Source organism: Choloepus didactylus, chromosome 2 (assembly GCF_015220235.1).
Source record: "Choloepus didactylus isolate mChoDid1 chromosome 2, mChoDid1.pri, whole genome shotgun sequence".
Classification (NCBI taxonomy): Eukaryota; Metazoa; Chordata; class Mammalia; order Pilosa; family Megalonychidae; genus Choloepus; species Choloepus didactylus.
Genome location: NC_051308.1, coordinates 78,528,876 through 78,550,073, shown reverse-complemented (window position 1 = coordinate 78,550,073; position 21,198 = coordinate 78,528,876). Strand labels below are relative to the sequence as shown.

Genomic DNA, 21,198 nt, shown 5'->3' with positions numbered 1-21,198 from the left:
AAGTCTCCAAGTTGCTTCTCCCGCTCCGACTGATTAACGTGTTTGTGTGGGTGGTGTGATCCCCGGGATTTCTGAAGTTTTGACCTTTTGGGGGTGGCGTGTTTCGGTGCATTTGTTTGCCTGCCTCGCTGTATTTATTATTCGTGTCCATGCAAGGCAGCCTGAGGGTGCTTGATAATTGTGTGTGTTACAGATTTCACTCCCCTCTGCAGGCAGTTCGCGAAGTGCCGCCACCGCGGCTGCCTTTGGTCTGCTGGTTAACGTCCTTCCTCTATCATCCACCCTGCCCCCTCCCTCTACTGAAGGATTTTTTTTTTTTTTTTTTCTTTCCACTTACTGTTTGTGTGAGAGAAGTCCCCGGTCTTAAGGGCTCTCATCTCCCATTCATTCCTCTTCTAAAGCTCTGAATCGGCTTGGGAACGTTGATAAAATTTGGGTGGCTTTTTTGCATCCAAGAGTTGCTTCGTCAAAGATATAAATATATGCACGTAAACACGTCTTAAACCTGAGGGATGGCAAGCACGGTTTGAAAGACAAGTGATTTGTTTTCAATAGGAAGTTGATGACCCATGAGGTATCTTCCATTGCGTGAGGGTGTGGAAATTGTTTTAAAATAGATAGTGCTTCTGTTGTGTGTGGCTGAAAGACAGCCATAAGTTCAGCTATTGGAGCAACTCTGGAAGTGATACACCCTGGTCGCCCAGAACCTCAGTAAAGACACACATACTCCGACAAGGGAGGTGGGGGTGGGGCTGGCACAACACAGAGTCCATGCGGTACTTTTTTTTTTGTTTAGGAGACAGTACAGACGGTTTGGGGGAAATGATAAGTACATTACACAGACAAATGCATCGAACACCTGCTATTCAAGAGTGTGGGCTCACCTTCCACCTAATGATAATAACCTTTCAGTTTGGTAGAATTGGGATGTTCTCGGGTAGAAAAAAACATGGGTTGAGTGCGCCTGGGCTACTTCAGCTCTGTTGAGGGGTGAAGGTGATGTTTCTGAAGAATCTTTAAATCCATGATGCTCAATTTGGATTTTTTCTCAGGTTTTTCATACACTTACAACTCGGCTTTTTCATACTTACAGCCAGGTTGTTGGATCCTAGAACATGTTTTGTGTTGGCTGTTTGGAAATGTAATTGACCAGGCATGGAAATTAACTTGGGTTTGATCACCTAATTTTGTTTTGTTACTTATGAAGTGCCAGTGATAGGACAACTGCGTGGATTTATCCGCATTAAACCAAAGCAGGGACTAGCACTTCACAGATAACAAGTTTAGCATTGAAATGTATCCTCCTGTGATGTTTCCTGCTGTGTAGACCAGGTTCAGAGAACAGCCTTGCAAGGCTCCTGGGAAAAGAAACCAAGACAAGTGCACTCAGCACTTGGGTTGGGTAGATGCCTGAGGAGGGTTGCAGTGCTTCTGTTGTCACAGGTTATCTCCATTCAGGCATTCTTCCCTCCAAAAAAAAAATGAAAAGGGTTCCCCTGAAAATGACTTCGATTGGTAGGCAGGTCTCATATCCTCCCGTTAAAAAGTTCATCCTAGAAGTACTCTGAGGTTCTAGTTTCCCTATTTCAGCACTGAGTTTCACTGTGAGTTGAGACAACTGATGATTTTGTTTCCTGGCTAGCAATTTATCCTGCACTCCTTCCCATCTCATTTTATCATTTAACATAGATTTCTGGGCGTTGATAGGCCACTGTCTGAAGTGGTTTGATCTGGGAGAAGCAAAGGATATACACTAAGAGTTTGCCTATTAATTGGTACTGTTTACTATGGCGGAGTTGAAAACCCTACAAAGGTGGAAGGTCTTTTGCACTATTGTCAGGATCATTTCCAGATTGACAGTGCCTCAGCACTGCTCTGGGTTTGAGACCAGGCAAGCCTTGAGTGCTACATCCTGATGGACTTGCTCCCCCCTCTTAGTGACCCCCTTCTCCTGCTGGATGTTCGTGTGAGAGAAGGAGACACCCAGGCTGGAAGAGAGAGTGTCATGGTACCACTGATTAGGGCATGATGTAAACTAGGGATGTTCTCATTTGCAGAGGATCCTAAGTCTGATAAGTATCAACAGCTTCCCCTGAACTTATTGGTATAATCTGGAGCCCTGTGAGGCACCTTTTGTGACCCATACATTTAAGTGCACAGGCCATGGGGCTCTATAATCTTTGAAGCTTCCAGCTCCACTTCCAGGGTGGCACTAAGGAGATAATATGACAGTAGTTCTAGAGGGAAACTGTAGAAGAATGCCAGTTGACAGAAAAATTGGTCAGACCTCATTGTCTGTGATACTTAGTTTTTCTCCATCTTATTAGAACTAAATATAAACTAAATATAGGGAGCAGAAGAAGAGGGCGTTGCATTACATTTCATGTATTTCCCCTCCAACTGTTTTGCCAGCACCCATAGTCTCAGAGTTTGAGCACTGCACGTTTTAGGTGGTTTCGACTGTTTAATTCTGGACCTCCACAAGGGTAGAATGAATTCCAAATTTATCAGACAGTTGTTAGGGATGGATGTATACAATAGGAAGGGCTGCAGAGCCCCAGCAAGCCCTTCAAATAGCACATTGCTTATAGGTCATCAATCAGAAGTGTGGGTATGGTATGTCTGATCTCATAACGCAAGGTTAAGTGAAAATAATGTATATATAAAATATAATTTGCCTCCTACTTTTCAGGAACATTTTGACTGGGTAAATCAAGTTCTACCTCTAGTAAATAATAATTTCCTCAGATTCTTCCTATTGGTTCCTTCCAATAAGAAGGATCAGTCCTAGTTTCATGAAAATATACATCTTTTTAAAAAATATTATTTTGTAAATGGGTATAGTGGAGCTTCTCTCCCAGAGCTAAGGGGAGGGTTACAGGAGATAATAGAGGTGTGAGGATCCAGAGGGTATACAGGATACTCAGATGTTTCCTTTAGAAGTATTCAGTGAGCTTCATTCCACTTTACTCTGTAAAGATATTTTTATTTTATGAATATGTTTTAGCAAGCAGGTGCATTTTTGCCCATTTTATGGCCCTTCTGTGAGCTTCAATTTTAGAAGTCCCATTACATGGGGGAAGTAAAAGTTGTGCTCAATTAGGTTCTCATTAAAATGTGAAAAGCAGATTGCAATAGACCAGTATAAATTATTGCTTTGAAAACTGAGAAGACAGGGATAGGGCTTGTGTGCTGGAAGAATTGCAACATTGAAACTATATTTTAAAGAAAACAGTGACAGTTGTGACTTTAAGAGATCATAATTCAAGAGCTTATCTGAAGTGGCATGTAAATTATATATATATGCATATTTTTAAAGTAGGCAATTATTCAGCTTGCCTATCTCTGTTCTGAAGTTTAATTTTACAAGTTACAGTTGCAGCAAGCAACAACATGACATGCTGTGGTTATGCAATTATGACAGGAGTGGTTTGGATGTAAACTGGGCTCAGATGCCCAAGTCAGAGAAGTTAACACACACAGCGTCTGCAGTCACCAGATAGTAAGGAGTTCCTTTACTTTTTTATTAAATTGTATTCCTGGGAAATGTATTTCCTATGTTGTGGTCTATTGATGTAACTAGTTTCTCTCTATACTTGTGAATGGAGATGCAGCTTCCTCAATCTGAAATGGAGACTGGGAAGATTAATTGACCAAGCTACTGAAAGGCAGGGCTCATCTCTGCGACCCCCACAGCAGCAAGCACACTACCTAGGCCTTGGAAGTCACTCAAGGAGTGATTGAATTGGATGGAATTAACCTAATTAGCTAGGATCTGTAAGTGTCAAAAGCTCTTTGGAATTACATTAGATGCAGACTTGATTTTTAATAAATCTGTATGGCACTTTATTAAGAGCTCTGTATTATGCCTTGTAGAATTTTTAAATACATATTTTTAAAAATATTGAATATTTTTAAATGTTGAAAAATATTTGACAGGAAAGTAAAAACATGCCAGTGCGATGGCCTCTAAAATTACTGGAATTTCTAGTTAGTGGCATTTTGCTTTGCAATATATATAATTTCCAGACTTGACGGGTATTTCTTCCTTGATGATGGTAGCTGTGGTCGTCATCTTTTTTGTCTGAGGGAATCAGTGAATAGCAGTGCCTCACATTTATATTGTGCTTTGGGGATTTCAAAGTCCTTTCATGTACCCTGCCTCGATTGACATTCTCCTACATCCATAGCAATCAGGTTTCCATTCTGGGATTTCTCCAAGAATGTGCCTGGATCAAGGAGTGCTGGAGAGTTCCCTGGGAAGTTCAGGTAGTCCCATCTCTTGATTTATTCTATTTTCCCAAGGGAGGCTGTAATCAATATCCACTGCTGCTCCCTCTAAAATAACTTAAAAAAAAAAAAAAGTCAAGTCAAGACTTGTCTCCTGGCATACTGGAGGCTTTCTTAAATGTCTTCTCTCTTACCCCTCCATTGCCAATTGCCCCTTTCACCTTCTTATCCTTTCTGAAGCCTTTTCATGGTTTCTGTCCCATACATTTTCATCCACAGACCCTCCTGCTTCTTGTCCCCTCAGCTTCCTTTTGTCTGCAAGATTTCAGCTTTAAGTGTCTGAGTGACCTTTTCAAATATTTTAACCACATCTCCAGACCCATTTTCTCTCTGCCCATCTATAGACTTCCTGCCTCCAGCCGAGCTTCTCCCTTCTGCCTTCAGGGCCCCTCTGCAGTTGTCCTACACCTCCGCCCTTATTACTCCCACCCACTTCTCTCCATCAAACCTTTAGATCTTCCAGCACGTACCTGCCTCTGCCTGTTTCACAGGTTCATGCCATCTTTGCAGATGTGCTTAGAGCATTCATGAGTTGAAGTCCACATGCTTTATACCTTGTAGGAAAATGGAATTAGGGCACCCCCAAGTTTAGAGATCTTTCTGCCTTTTTAATTACTTTTTGATTCTACTGTATGACTTTTCAAGCCTCTTAAACCATTTAATAATAGCTGAATTATCTTGCTTCTTCACTTCACTTAACTATTGCATCATCCGTTGAATAATAGAAAAAGGAAATATCTTGATGATTATTGTTATTTTTAAAGATTTGGGCAACAAATCTTGAAAATCATTTCAGAGATTTTCATAATAGCACCGTTATGAAAGGTTTACTATATCTAAAATCATAGAAGTAGAATGGTTTATTTAATTTCTAGTGTACCCACTGTCATCCTCATTACCTTATGTTTTTATTCTCCTTCAGTTAAATAAGTGTTGGTTAAATAAATGTTACCCTAACCTGAACCAAAAGTTTTTCTGATTTGTTGTGATTTTTATTGCTTTCCTTGAGACTTTTGTAAGTTCATAGAACACATTAATGCCAAGCAAAGATTCTTTAGCTAAGAGCTATCACTGTTGGCTTCCCCTACAAGTTTGTAGCCTATGTTGGCCCTGTCAGTAGGGTCAGTGGTAGAAAGAAACTACTACTGGGAAAACATCCCATTGACTCATTACTTATGAGTTAGGGTTGGTCTTTATAAAACTGCACTTCAAAAGCAGATCCAACACCAGTTACGCAATATCCTGAGAGCCCCAGGGCTTCTGGAAGAAGGTGCTTTAAAACCGAGAAGGGAGATGATGGCTTTTATGTAAGAATTCTCTTTCTTTGGGTCTATATTTATATGGTGGGTTTTGCTGTAGTTTTAGTGAACTGTTAAATCCTATGTTAGGACATATTCCACCTCACTTGGTAGCTTAGGGTTTTGCTTGCATGAGCTGGGAAGGGGAATGAGAAGTTGATGGTCTTCACAGCAGCGTGGAGATGTTTTTCATACCCATTACCACAGATGCCAGCGGTGGGTGAAGCATACTCAACAACTCCAGGAATTCAGTGTGTATCGCAGCCACTGCTCAAAGCGTCTCTCTGAACCCCAGAGTTGGCAAGGAGTTCTACACATGGCTGTTTATAGTGCAGCAGAGTCTCTATATTAATTCTAATATTTCCTTTGTGAGAAGATTGAGGGGCCAGGGGTAGAGTAAAGAGGTTGCTGCCGACTGTGAGGCTGTGGCTTGCAAGACCCTCACTGCAATTTTTCAAATGCACAAATAGTTAATACATGCTGTGGAGTAACCTCTGCATGTCTCCCTGAAAATTCCACCAAAAGCTATTTTCCTAAGATAATTTTGTGACCATTATTACAATTAAAAAGTTTTGAAGGAATAAGCAACATATATCTCATTATATGTCTCAGGCAGATACTATTTTGATGAAGGAAATGAGAAACCACTAACCTCTCTGAGTTGCTTAATATTTGCTGAAAATTAAGATGCTCTGGTTTCTGTGCCAGGAACCCATGACCGTCTAGATATAGCTCCCCAAACAAATCTTATGCTTACCCTTCGTGGCCTCCCAACACCTACCCCCTTCCACCTTGAGATATCCTCCCTCTGCTTCTTCTTCTTGATATCCAAGCCATCACTCAATCTCAGTTCAAATTTCACCTCCTCCAGGGAGCCTTTTTTCTGACTGTAGAGTGGTTTCACCTTCTATGAACTCCTATAACACTTTGATGTTTACTTTTTTATTAGTTTCGATTTTCATCTGTGTATGTTTTTTGCTCCTACCAAATTATAACCTCTTCTAGCATGCCCACAGGGCCGTAAGAGTAGGTTGAATTAAATAAGTAGCTTTTGGTTGATTGATAGCTGGTCAATGACAGATAGTCTGAGGGTTGGAGTTTTTATCTGTGAAGATCTTGATCCATTTAAAGTTCTCTTTTACCAAGTGGGGGAAGTGTAGGATGGAATGAGGAAAGCCAATGGGGATTATTTTATTCCTTTGTTGGCCAAAGTCGAGGCACCTAATCTTTCTTACTCAACTCAGATAATTTATTGAATATTTACATTGTGCCATCTCTGGGCCTGGCGCTGGAGAAATGCTGGAGATACAGAGATAAAACGCATGGTCCTGCCCTTGTGGAGTACTCAGGCAGGTGTGGGAACTGAAATGCAAATGCATGGTGTGTGGCAAACACACAGAGGTGCTTTGGGAGCTGAGAGAAGAAAGCACCCAGCCCAACCTGGAGGTGGCTGACATGCATCCCAGCTTCCCTGGGACAGTCCTGGTTCCTGCCCATACAGTTACTCAACATAGTCACTCTCAAAAGGGTCCCAGTTTGGACAATAAATTACAAGATATCCCAACATAAAGCAGTCATAGAAGGCTTCAGAGAAGGACGTATTTGGGCTGACATTTGAAAGAGACACCAGAATTCTCTAGGGTCCTGATTTTATTTCTGATAATATTGAGGGACTAATGTTGGTTCTCTAATTTTTAATTTTTCTCATTTTCTGTGGACTCAATGACAGTGTTACTGTCCACAGACAAGTTCAGACTGGCGTTTGGGGATGGCAGGGTTTGGGGGCAGAGGCATTTCAGACAGATGTCACGCAGAAATGTGAAGACACCCGGACAATGGGTCGGTGTGGCTGGAGTTTTGGCATGTGATGGAGAGTGAAGGGAGGTGAGGCTGAACGAACTTTGCAAGGCTTTGTGGGTCATGCTAAAGGGTCTGGACTTACTGCCCAGAATATAAGCAGTGGGAGGCATGGAAGGATTGTAACAGGAGAGAGACACAATTTGCAGGATGGATGATTCCTGCGTGAGTCATAAGAGACTGGAGGGGAACAGACACTTGAGTCAGAGTGAGTGAACTCTAGTACCAACCCCAGTGACAGGACCTGGTGACAAATTTGGCCTTGAGAATAAAGGATATCTCCAAATTTCTGGATGGGTCATATTGTCACATTCTGAGGGAGGGGATCTGGGCATTGGCGGGGAAGATTATTAGCTCAGATTGGGGTTACGTTTTATGTTCTCTTAGATGGAGATACTTAATAGGTGGCTGAAAGTCTGGTCTTGAATGCAGAAGAGACGTTTGGGATAGAATTATGAGTTTGATCTCAGCTGAGTCATCATTTTCTCAGAGAATCATTTCCTAATATCCATGATGAGGCCAAACCCCCATATTCTGTTTTCTTACAGGACCATACACCTCACCTGCGTGCACATCCCATTATGATTGTGTGTGATTCTTTGATGACTGTTTATCTCCTCCACAATGGCAGAACTCTGTCTCTTTTTGATCCTCTTGTATTCCCATGACACAATAGGGAACATTTGTTGAATGAATGAATGAACAAGCAAAGAGATTTTCTCAGTCTTTTTAGTCCCTGTTATTAAACAGAGGTGAAATATTTACTGTGTGAAAGATATCAAGGTGTTTCCTCACTATTGAAAAAACATTGTGTAGGTACTTAGCATTTTAGTGTTTGTTCTAGTTTGCTAATGCTGCCAGAATGCAAAACACCAGAGATGGACTGGCTTTTATAAAAGGGGGTTTATTTGGTTACACAGTTACAGTCTTAAGGCCATAAAGTGTCCAAGGTAACACATCAGCAATTGGGTTCCTTCACTGGAGGATGGCCAATGGTGTCCGGAAAACCTGTTAGCTGGGAAGGCACGTGGCTGGCGTCTGCTCCAAAGTTCTGGTTTCAAAATGGCTTTCTCCCAGGACGTTCCTCTCTAGGCTGCAGTTCCTCAAAAATGTCACTCTTAGTTGCACTTGGGATATTTGTCCTCTCTCAGCTTCTCTGGAGCAAGAGTCTGCTTTCAACGGCCATCTTCAAATTGTCTCTCATCTGCGGCTCTTGTGCTTTCTTCAAAGTGTCCCTCTTGGCTGTAGCAGCTTGCTCCTTCTGTCTGATCTTATATAGTGTTCCAATAATTTAATTCAGACCCACCCAATGGGCAGGCCAACACCTCCATGGAAATTATCCAGTCAGAGTCATCACCCACAGTTGGGTGGGGCACATCTCCATGGAAACACTCAAAGAATTACAATCTAATTAACACTGATAGTCTGCCCACACAAGATTACATCAAAGATAATGGTGTTTGGGGGGACATGATACATTCAGACTGGCACAGTGTTATATTAGATGGTACTGTATACAAAGTTTGATGTTTTATCACTTCATTAGTTTTGTACTTTTAGAATCTGAGTTTTAGCCTTATATAATTTATGCAACTGCCAGATGTACTAAAAAATTAGGACCATTCTTTGAGAGATGGAAGAAACAGCCCAATGTTTAATCATTGTGAATTTATGAGTGTATATTTATAAGAGGACTTGGGTATTTACATTCCCCAGATGAAGGGCCATCAGCGGTAACAACAGATTAAGCTACAGAGGTTGGCTAACTGTCCCATTCCAGAAGTAAAGGCTGAGGAGGAGTATCATCAAAGGTTTGTAGTATTGACTCTTTTTGCAGAGGATAATTGTTAGCTGTCCTCAGTTTCCACTTCTGGAGACTCAGGGTAGAGGTGGGGAAGGCATCATAATATACTGGAAAGAACACAGGCTTTGGATTCAACAGATTCCATCCCAGTTCCACTACTTTCCTAACTCTAGTTTTATGATCTTGAATAACAGTGGCAATAATTAACAATAGTAATAATAAAAGCTAATGTGTATTGAGTGGTTACTCTGTGCTCAGGGACTGTGCCAAATATATTACATACATTATTGTATTTAATGCTTGCAACAACACTGTGAGGAACCTACTGCTATTATCTCTACTTCATAGAAAAGGAAGAATTGTTTAGGACATTGACCAAGGCATAGCTAATAATAAGTAGTGGTATTGAGACTGGTCTGACATTGGTCTGGGCTCTCAGACTCTAAAGTTGGACTTTTAATTATCAACTAGTAATTTTTAAAAATTATTAATTCATTGGATGCAGGAGTCATGTTCCACACCTGAGAGACACATCTATTTGTCATTTGTCTTTTATTTATAGGTCTCCGTCCCTATTTTCCATCTTCTTTTTTTTTTGCTCTAGCAGTTTATTTGTTGAGGAAGCAAGAATTTGTCTTGTAGAATTCCCTGCATTCTGGAGTTTGCTGATCACATCTTCTTTGTTGGTGTCCTTGACCAAGTTCTTCTGTTTCCTCTATTTCCTGTAAACTGGTAGTTTGATCTAGACTAGAACTTGATCAGTTTCAGGTTTAATATTTTGGCAAGACTGCATCATAGGTGGTTTAATACATTTATTGTGTCACATCAGGAAGGGCACACTGCCTTCTGTTTCTTTTGTAAGGTTACATTTAATCAGTGGATTTAGTTGTTGTTAGCCTGATCATTCTATTATAAAGTTTCTCAGGGACCTTTGAAAGCCATTGATTGTCATTGGCTAGATGTATTATTTCAGTAAGGGTTGCGAAAAGATAAAATTTTATTGACTTTTATGCATTTATTAGCTGAAATTTTTCTTTTTCTTTTTCTTTTTTTAGCTTTATTTGTCAAATAAAAAAACATTTCCAAACATAACAAAGCAAAGCATTTGGAAAAACAAATATCCTAAAATAACTTCATTCCTTCCAATATGTTCCCACCATACCAAAAGGAAATTAACATCTAAAAAGAGATAGACAGCAGCTAGTGAAGGGGGAAAGATAATCTTGATAAGAACAGATAAGACATTGAGGGTGAACTTAATGATATGGGAATGCTCAGGAAATTTCTGTTTTTCTGTCTTTTTCTATCACCAGGTTTGGTTATCTTGAGGTGTCATTTGGGAAAATGGATTCTTGGTTTTCTTCCCTTTATTTACCAATGCTCATTATTTAGTAATGAGCATTATTTATTATTATTTATTATTATTATTTTAATGAGCATTATTTATTATTTAGTAATTATTTAGTAATGAGTTGGTTTTCTAGTATCCTTCAAAGGAGACCAGTGAGGGATTTTTTTTCTTTTTTAAAAAAAAATCATTGTGAACTCATGGATTTTAACATATTTGATATGTTCCAATGCCTTGCAGTTATTCCTTTTGAAGCTCAAATTATCCCATCTTTGGCCAATGCAAGACTCTTTTGAATTTGCTTCTGAGTACTTTCGATATCACTATCATAGTCTTTGATACCGTCTTTACTTTCTGATATAACAAGATATTCAGGTTTTTCTTGTATCTTTCCTGCCTCAAAGCCGGAATCAGCCTCTTGTTTTAGTGGTAATGGTATTTGGAGACCACAGTCTGGGTGTCAGGGGTTTTCATTGCTTCTGAGCTGGTCATTGTTTTGGTTTTTTTCAGTGGAAGAATTAGGAAAATGTATATGCAAGTATATCTGTCTATTAACATATGGATATAAACATATACATGTATGTTTTGGGGTGGTACATGTACATATAGGACTCGTGTGTGTACATTTATATGCATATATACATCTTTTATGTATAGGTGAAATAGTTTTAAATGATGAATCAAGAATTTATTCTATTTGCTATTTTAATTTCAAATTATAAAGCTTTTACTTAACTTCTTTGATTTATATTTGAATTTCCTTATTCTTACACTGAAAATCTTGGTTTCTAATGAACTTAACATAATTACTTATCTTACCAAATTTTACTATGTACATTCTATCTTTATATCTATGAAATAGTTTCCAAATAATAATGACAATAATATTACTAATAGTATGATTTTGGAAAAAAGTTTAAGGTCTCTTTTCAGTTCTTTTTTCTTTAGGATATATCCCACTTGGATGTACAATGAAATTACTAGGTTTTAAAGTCATTTGAAATAATTCTTGTCAGTGTGGTTAAGCCATCATTTGGAAACAGTTAGGTCTATTTGTTTCATTTTGTTTTTGAGTTTAAAGATATGTATTTCTTTAAAAAATTTTATTTAATTTTTATAATTATGTGAAGCATTTGGTTCTAAATTAAATCTCCCAAATCAGGCACATTCAGAGAAGTCTAGCTTTTGTCCCTGTCTTCTCTACCTTGTTCTCTTCCACCTCCTAATGATAATAAAAACAATGATTTATTATTAGTTTTTGGTCTATCCTCCCATTGTTTCTGTTTAATGTAAGCAAATGTATCTTAATCTTTATTTCTTCCCTCTTAGAAAAAAGATAGCATATTTTATAAACTGTTCTGCAACTTGCTTTTTGCACTTAATAGTATATTTGGAGCCATATATAGAAATTTCTCATTATTTTTTTCAACTGCAGAGACTCCGTTGTGATTTACCAAACTTTATTCATTTATACGTGTGATTTATTCCAGTCTTTTGCTATTACAAACAGTGCTGTACATGTTTGTGTTCATATTCTTGCCAGTTTATCTTTGAGATAGATTCCTAGAAGTGGAATTGCTGGGTAAAGGGATATATACATTTGCAGTTCTGCTAGATACTGCCAGATTCCCCTGTGGCTACTCTAATATTTTGCGGAGTATGAGAGTGCCTCTTCCCCCATAGCCTCACCAATAGATATGTTGCAAAATCTTTGGGTCTTTATACTTCTTATAGGTGAGAAATGATACTCTAGTGTAATTTTAATTTGCATCTCTTATTATGAGCTAGGTTGAGCTCCTTTTCATATGCTTAGGGGCCAGTTGCTTTTCTTTTTCCATAACTGACTCTTTGTAGGTTTGCCCCTTTTATAGGATTTTCGGTATCTTTTCCCTTCTTTTCAAGGAAGCTTTTTACGTACTGGGGATATTAAATCTAGTATTTGCCAGTTTTTTATCAGTGCATCATTTTTCTTTTTATTCTGTGTATGGTGGTTTATATGCATTTTTATCTTTGATAAAGTCAGTTTTACCATCTTTTTTCTTATTGCCTCTTGGTTTTGAGTCATTGCTAGAAAAGTTCTCCTTCCTCCCAGGTCGTAGCACAGCACTGTCAAATAGAAATATTACAAGCCACATGTGTACATATTTTAGTAACCATATTAAAAAAGTTTAAAGACAGGTGAAAATTTTAATAAAAATTAAATAAATTATATTCATTATAATTATTATAATAATAAGTATTACAATAATTATGTATAATTTTAAATTATATTTATATAATACAATTATATAATATTTATATAATTATAATTAATAATTATTAATACAATTATAATATTTATATAATCATTAATAATTTATGGTTTATGTAATTTTAATTATATAAAATAATTATTAATAATTATTAATATTTATATATTAATAAGATATTTTATTTATTCCAATATATCAAAAATGTTATCATTTCATAAATAATCAATATTTTTAAGCCGAGATATTTTACATCCTTTTATCATGCTAAGTCTACCAAAACCAATGTGTGTTTTATACATTTAGCACATCTCAATTCAGTCACTAGATTTTCATCATAAATACTTGATCTCTATTCAGATTTCATAAAATTTACAGTTGAGAAAGTAAGCTTACATTACCAAGTTGTTCCAAGCAAAAGTTTTCTAATAACTGAATTGCATGTAAGTTTTTCTGTTTCAATTTAAATCAATTAAAATTAAATAAAGTTTAAAATTCTGCTCCTCAGATACACTAGCCACATTCCAGTAGCTCAGTAGCCACATGTGGCTAGTGGCTTCCATTTTGGACAGCACAAGTATAGAAAGGAGTCGCCCATGTTATCTTTTATTACTCGTGGCTTTATCATTAACATTTATGTCTGCCACCCATTTGGAATTTATTCTGGTATATGGTATGAGGAATGGATCCCAACTTTATCTCTTTCCATATGGCTATCTGGATATCACACTTACATTTATTAAAAAGTCCATCTTTTCCCCACTGATTTGAGATATACCCCTATCATATGCATACTTTCCAAAAGTAATTGGCTGTATTTCTGGATTTTCTAGTCTGTTCTCTTGGTCTGTGTCTTCATGTGCCAACATCGTACTGTTTTAATCATAGAGGCTGTATTATATGTTTTCATATTAAAAGCACGGTGAGATACCTTTCACATCTACCTGATTGGCAAAATGCCCATCGATATAAAGTGTTGAGCAAGGACATGGGCAAAAGGAATATACAAATAATGCTGGAAACAGTATAAATTGGCACAGTGACTTTGGAAGGAACTTTGGAATACATTGTAAAATGGTGCTTCTCCCTGTAGACTTCAGGGTAGCAGGAGTGGCCTGGGGCAGGAACAGTCTTGTCTAATAACTTCAGTTTTGCTGCACCAATGTTATCATGTAAGTTGGGTTGTAAAAAGGTGGGAAATATGTCTGTAGAGAAACTCTTGCATGAATTCAAGAATGCTCATAGCAGCACTGTTCATAAAAGCAAAACCCTGGAAGCAACCTATATGTCTGTCAACAGTATACTGAATAAAGAAATTGTGATTCATTCATACTAAATAGCACTGAGAGTGAACTACAACCACATGTATCAATAGGGATGAATCTCAGAAGCACAATGTTGAGTGGAAATGCAAAATACCCTTTATGTAAAGTAAGATTCCATTTATATAATGATTCCATTTATGTAAAGTCCAGAAAATGCTAAAGTAAAGCAACATATTGATTAAAGATAGATTCATGTATGGGAAGACTATTTTTAAAAAAGCAAGGGAATGATTACCATGTAACGCAGGAAGATAGTGGTTACTTCTGGGTGTAAAGGATAGAGTATGACTGGGGAGGGCTACACATGGGACTTCAAAGGTGCATAGATGTTTATTTTGCTTTTACATGTTAAACCGTAAATGTGTTATCCAATTATTTCATAATAAAAGAGAAACAAAACAACAATCAAAGAGCCAGACCTAGAAATAGGCTAACCAAAAGTCAAATAATTAAATTTATGCTTGAGAAAAACTTCTGTTAGATATGAAATACTTGGGTTTTTTCATTTCTTGTTTAGTGGCAATGACTTTGTCATTGGTAACACGAAAGATTGAAGGCAGATATTTGCTTTTAGTGTCTGAGTTTAGCATCAGGAAGTATGCTATTATAAAATATACACACACAAGTGACCACTACGTCAGCAGGCACAACTACTTTCATGGGTACTTTAAAACTAAGTAATTTTGTTTGTACCATTTATGCAAAATATCATCATGGCCAAATGTAAACTTCGTTCAGAGAGAGAAGATTTTGAAGGGACTGCATTTTGAATAACTAACATTTATTAAGCATATATTCTATGCCACATGTGGAATGCATATTAACTCATTTGACCAATGAAGCATTAGATACGGTTTCTATTTTACAGTGAATAAACTGATACTCTGAGAGGTTTATGCAGCTTGTCCAAGGTCACTCAGAAAGTTGATTATGGGCTTTCAGTGCAGGGTTGTCTGCCCTAAAGTCCATGCTTCCAATTTCTATCCCAGACTATTTTGTAAGAACTACAAGGTACTAAACTGTCCCTTTGTTCAATGCTGGGTCTTCCCAGAAGGTTGGAATTTCTCTCTTGTCTTAAGATTCCAGAGAAGGAAAGTCTTGAATAAATTCTGGAAGTTCTTCACAAAGTTAAGTTTTTAACATAGATTTTTAAAAAATTCAGTTTTATCGAGATATATTTACAGACTGTACAATCATCCACAGTGTAGTCAGTTGTCACAGTACCATCATATAGTTTTACATTCATCACCGCAATCAATTTTTGAACATTTTCATTACCCCCCCAAAAAAAGAAGAATAAAAATAAAAGTAAAAAAGAACACCCAAAACACCCCCCCCCGTTATTTGTTTAATTTTTGTCCCCATTTTTCTACTTATCTGTCCATATACTGGATAAAGATAGTGTGAACCACAAGGTTTTCACAATCACACTGTCACCCATGTAAGCGATATAGTTATACAGTTGTCTTCAAGAATCAAGGCTACTGGGTTGCAGTTCAACAGTTTCAGGTATTTCCTTTTAGCTATTCCATTACACTAAAAACTAAAAAGGGATATCTGTATAACACATAAAAATAACCTCCAGAGTGACCTTTCAACTCCGTTTGAAATCTTTCAGCCACTGAAACTTAATTTTGTTTAATTTCTCTTCCCCCTTTTGGTCAAGAACACTTTCTCAGTCCCATGAGACTGGGTCAGGCTCATCTCTGGGAGTCATGTCCCATGTTGCCAGGGAGATTTATACCCCTGGGAGTCATGTCCCACGTAATGGGGAGGGCAGTGAATTTACCTGCCAAGTTAGCTTAGAGAGAGAGGGGCCACATCTGAGCAACAAAGAGGTTCTCTAGGGGTGACTCTTAGGCACAATTGTAAGTAGGCTTAGCCTCTCCTTTGCAGTAAAAATTTTCATAAGGTCAAACCCCAAGATCAAGCGCTTGGCCTTCTAGATTGGTAGTCCCCAGTGCTTGTGAGAATGTCAGTAATTCCCCAGGTGGGGAAGTTTAATATTTCTATATTTTTTCTCCAGTCCCTCAAGGGGGCTTTGCAAATACATTTTTATTCTCTGCCCAAATTACTGTGGGATGTATCGGGTCTTCACACTAACCTGAGCAAACCAACCAGATCTCACTCTCTATTCAAAGTTCCGTGTAATTATGGCATTTGAATAAACTGACCACACGAGTTAAGTTATATAGTGTGTTACAGAAAATATAGATTTTGCACCAAATAAAAATCTCTTCCTTTGGTCTCACACAGAAGTTGAAGTTTTAAAACACTGTCAATATCATCCTTTACCCTTTAGTCTGATTTGCCTTAGTCCTAACCAGATCAGCTTCATTCATATCTCCAATTGAAGTCTGATCTCTTTTTCAGACTCTTTAATGCTGTATGGGGTAATGCTGACATTCATAGCTGCCGAACTCTGGCTCTGAGACTCAGATGTCACACAGATACCTGAAGTTCATACATAGATTTTAAATTTGCTTCTCTTTAGTAGCATTAAGCTATTGCTCTCTACCCCTGTGTGTGCTATGTTCTTTCATAGACTTGGCTACCTTAAATAATTCAGTTGACTGAGCAGTGGAAGGCATGCTAAGTTTTCTGTTTGTTTGGTTTCTGATATGAAGCATTCTCCAGTTTTCTATCATTAAGATTACTCCAAACCCTAAAACCTCTCTTGGCCATGCTTGTGCAAAATCTTTGCAGCTCATTTGCCCTCCTTGCAATAAGATTTTTCTGTGTCTTTTTTCTCTTAATTTGTCAAAATTTGAAGACCTTTTTTCTTTTGTGTTTCTCCAAGGGTTACCCTGTGTATCCCAGATTGTGATATCAGCAATATGAAACCAGGGAATACCTGGTCTTTTATCTGAGTCTTTATATGACAAGTTATTACGAGATCCAGCACTAATAAGTCTTATCATGCTTTGAAGTTACATCATGTTTATCTTCACAATTCCTCCGTTCCTGTTTCCCCTTCTTTCTATTGGTATTCTCACCAGCAAATCTGTCTGATGAAGGGAATCAGGGTGGGAAGGAGCATTCAAATGAGCATTTGGTTACTAGGGAATGGGCTTACTCAGGAATTGTACTGTGATTTCCCAAAGTTAGTAGAAATCATGACACAGCTACTAGGAATCTCTGTCCAATTGCCTATTCCTTCTCAGATTGGTGTGCCTCCTGCTTTGGAGCTGACTGAAACTTTTAAAGCTACTCAGCCTCTTTCCCTGAGGCCTGTGACACTTGGCTGTTTCAAGGGAATGTATGTGGCAAATGGCTTTTCCTAACCCAAACGAGAAGGCCAATTTAAGAGTAAATCCCCAGCTCATCTTCTGATCTGTAGGTGCATGTGTGTCTCCCCAAGCCTAGGAGGATGATTTCTTTATATCTGTCTTCTATTTTCATTGTATTTGAATTTCTACCAAGTTTGCTGTAGGTTCGTATGTCAAGGAAAATACTTTCTCTTCATAAAATCTCAAATGAGAGTTTATGATGCTCTGAAGGTAAAATCCCTTACAAGTGTTTTGATTTTTCACTTTTTGTTTCAAATCATTGTATCTAATACTAATCAAGCTAAAAATACATCAAATAGAATAAAATAAACTTCCGTGATTAGCAAGAACTGAAATGAGTATATCCAGAAATGAAATACATGTGAGTCTTATCATGGTTTATAGCTACTTAGTCAGCTCATGCAATAATTTTTCTGGGTTCTTTGGATCAAGGTGTGGTTGGTCATAAAAGTGGGGATTAGAATGATGGCAAGGGAGTAATGTCCGTGGAAGAGAATTAAAAGAAACACTGATATTTATGATAAGGAGTTGTTCTTCAGAAAATGAAAATTTATAGATTTGTGGCAGATTATTTGTTAAGAGGTGCAGAGGATTAGAATTGTAAAGGGAATTCAATTTTATCATCACTGCTTGTCTTTGCCATACAGCCTGAAGACAATCTCATAATTTACAGAAATATGTTCAGAATATATTTTCCTGGTTGTCCCTTTAAAGGGCTATTCAGGAAGGACTTAGGCCTCGTTCCATCTGTAACATTGTGCTTTAATGGGCCAGCTGCATGTGTATGAAAGAGTAAGGGAAACTTGAAGAGGCCATGGTGGTCTAAATCTGGATGCATTTGCGTGGTCAGGTGGGTTTTTCCTCCTTTCCACACTGCCACCCATCCCTGTTTCTCTGTGGAATGGAATTTTTATGTGGAACTTACTATGATTATCACATTTCACATGTCTAAATGAATGGGAAAAAATTAAATAGGTACTTAAATGGTATTTCCCATAATTGAATGAATATACAGCTGCATTTGCCTGGTAACATTTAATATGAAAACCTTAGAAAATCTCTCAGGTAAGATTTTCTTTCCAACCTAAATGAAACTTTCCCCCTGGGCCACATCTTATGCCTCCCTCCCATCTACTTAATTCAGTATATGCATCGATTAAACAAATGAATGTACATTGGTTCAGAAATACACAAACATTTTTCTGCCACCCCCTGCCCCTGAAGCAAATAAAATACGTCATCTTGAGTTATTTTGATAGTTACAATAAATCCCTTACCTGCTTAACTTTGAAGCATAATGCCTTTTTTTTTTAACTGGGGAATATACAGACATCTACCAAGTCTTTAGCAAATCATTCATGGCTGTTGGAATGCAAAATGAAAATTATATTTGAGGTTGCTGTTTATCTTTGTTTAAAAATCATGTGTAGAGAAGGCTAAAATTAAAAGTTATATGTATTTCTTGCACTGTATAGCCATGATAAACAGGAAGTAGTTTGAGGAGAACCCAGGGTTTGGGTTTTGCACTGTATGCACATACAGATACCATTGCAGATGTGCTCATGTTTATCAGGTGAGGAGGAAGAGGTAACCTTCCACTACCAAGGTAAAAATCATCAGGTGGGCGGAGGGGAGTCCGAGTTCTCACTTTCACCTTTTACTAACGTGACCTCTAACTTTGTTACCTGAGGTGATCGACATAGGAAAGAGCAGTTAGAGAGTTAATAACTCAATGATAATAATATTGAAATAGGCAGGTAAGAATGAGAATGGAAGTTGTAGCAATTCAGTATTTCCTTGCTGAGTAGGTAAGAATTTAGCGAACTTGGTAGGCTATTAAAATTGCTCTGTTAAAACTGGAAAGTGCTTAAGTGTTAATATTATTATGCTGCAGCTGGGAATGGTTTATTTTTGTTGGTGGTGGCTTCTTTGCAAATCAGACATAAAGACTGAACTGAAACATTACTTTTAATGACAGCTGAATGTACAGAGAAGGTGAGTGAATTTATTCTGCAGCAGCAATCATGGAGAATGGAGGGTTTGTGCTTGTAGCAAACCCTACCTCCAGAGAGACTTCTGTGTCCCACCAGTGGTACCCATCCTATCAGAGAGAAATCACTGCTCAACTGGACTTTTTATTGTCTTGATTTTTTTCATTCATTATTTTGACTCAAGATCAACAAGGTGTTATCCGTTGGGTCATTTGCTTGGGCCTGCAGTGAGCTTTGCTAAAGTGAGCTGTAAGTTCAAATAGTTACCATTAAGGAAGAATGTCTGTCTGTGATGAGCTGTTTATGAGGAAGGGGGAACTCCCTGATAAGCGCTTAGAAATAGGAAGAGTCACTCAGCTGTTAAATAACAGCATACCAGGGCATGTTCCCCTGAAGGCTCTGCAATCCTTTGAGGACAGTCAGACATTTGAAAAAGCAGTTGCAAGGCAATCAGGTTTCACTGCCTTTTCTCTTCCATCCCAATCTGATGAAGTCTCATGCATAACAAAAATGGCAAATTAGGGTCCTTTTATTTAATTCTAAGAGTGTTGCATCAGAAAATTTTTAGCACCAAGCCTGTGCCTTGATCACACAGCTATTCTCACAGTGACCTAGTGGGCTTGGGTGCCAGCGTTCTTTCTACATTAGACTGTCAAGAGTTATTTCAGCTGAGAAGGTGAAATATGGGTAGTTTCCAACATTTCCATCTCTTATTCAGCACTTTTTTTTCATGCTTACTCAATTTTCAAAGAAAGTTTCCTTCAGAATGCTTTGTAAAGTTGGAACAAGCTCAGGCCAGCGGTTGGCCAGACTAGGGCGGGATCTTGCCATTGTCTCTTCTTGGTCTCTTCTTGGTCCAGGTGAGTCAGAGATGAGAGGCCCAGAAATAAATCTGCTCTATTTGTACTTTTTGGTGAGCAGGTAGGTCCCTCTTGTGATTGAAGGATTCTGATCTTCAACTTTTGTAGGAAGGAATGAACTTTCATCTTGGGGAGGAATTAAATGAAATGAGGTAAAGATGGCAGGTATGTGGGGTATGAGAGGGTGGGCTTGTGGTGGAAGATGGGAAGAGAGCAGAAAATGGTGGGCAGGTAGATTTTTGTAAATGCAATTGTATTGAGATATAATGATATAATCACATAACATAGAATCATTCAAAGTACACAATCAGTTGTTCACAGTATCGTCATATAGCTGTGTTTTCATCACCACAATCAAACCTTGAACATTTTCATTACTCCAAAAGGTAAAATAAAAATTAAAATAAAAAGGAACATCCAAAACATCCCATTGCTCTCCTCCCCCCGTTGTTCATTTACTTTTTTTTAATATGGTTTAATTGAGATATATCACACACCTACAGTCCATCCACAGCATACAGTTATTCACAGCACCATCATACAGTTGTGCGTTCATCACCAGAATCAATTTTTGAACTTTTGCTTACTCTGAAATAAAAATAAAAGCAAAAAAGAACACCCAAAACTTTCCGTTCCCTCCATCCCACCCTGTTCTTCATTCAACGTTTGTCCCTATTTTTCCACTCATCTGTCCATACACTGGATAAAGGGAGTGTGAGCCACACATTTTTCACAGTCACACAGTCACACTATACGATCTACATAGTTATACAATCATCTTCAAGAAATCAAGGTCACTGGGGTGCAGTTTCACAGCTTCAGATAGTTCCCTCTAGCCATTCCAACACACTAAAGACTAAAAGGTGATATCTATATAGCACATAAG

General features: G+C 37.9%; 1 protein-coding gene across 1 annotated transcript in view; it reads left to right on the top strand.

The window, feature by feature from the left end:
• The window catches only part of C2H1orf21 (chromosome 2 C1orf21 homolog), a 247,779-nt gene that overhangs the window by 817 nt on the left and 225,764 nt on the right, over window positions 1-21,198 (top strand). The gene's annotated exons all lie outside the window — the stretch shown is intronic.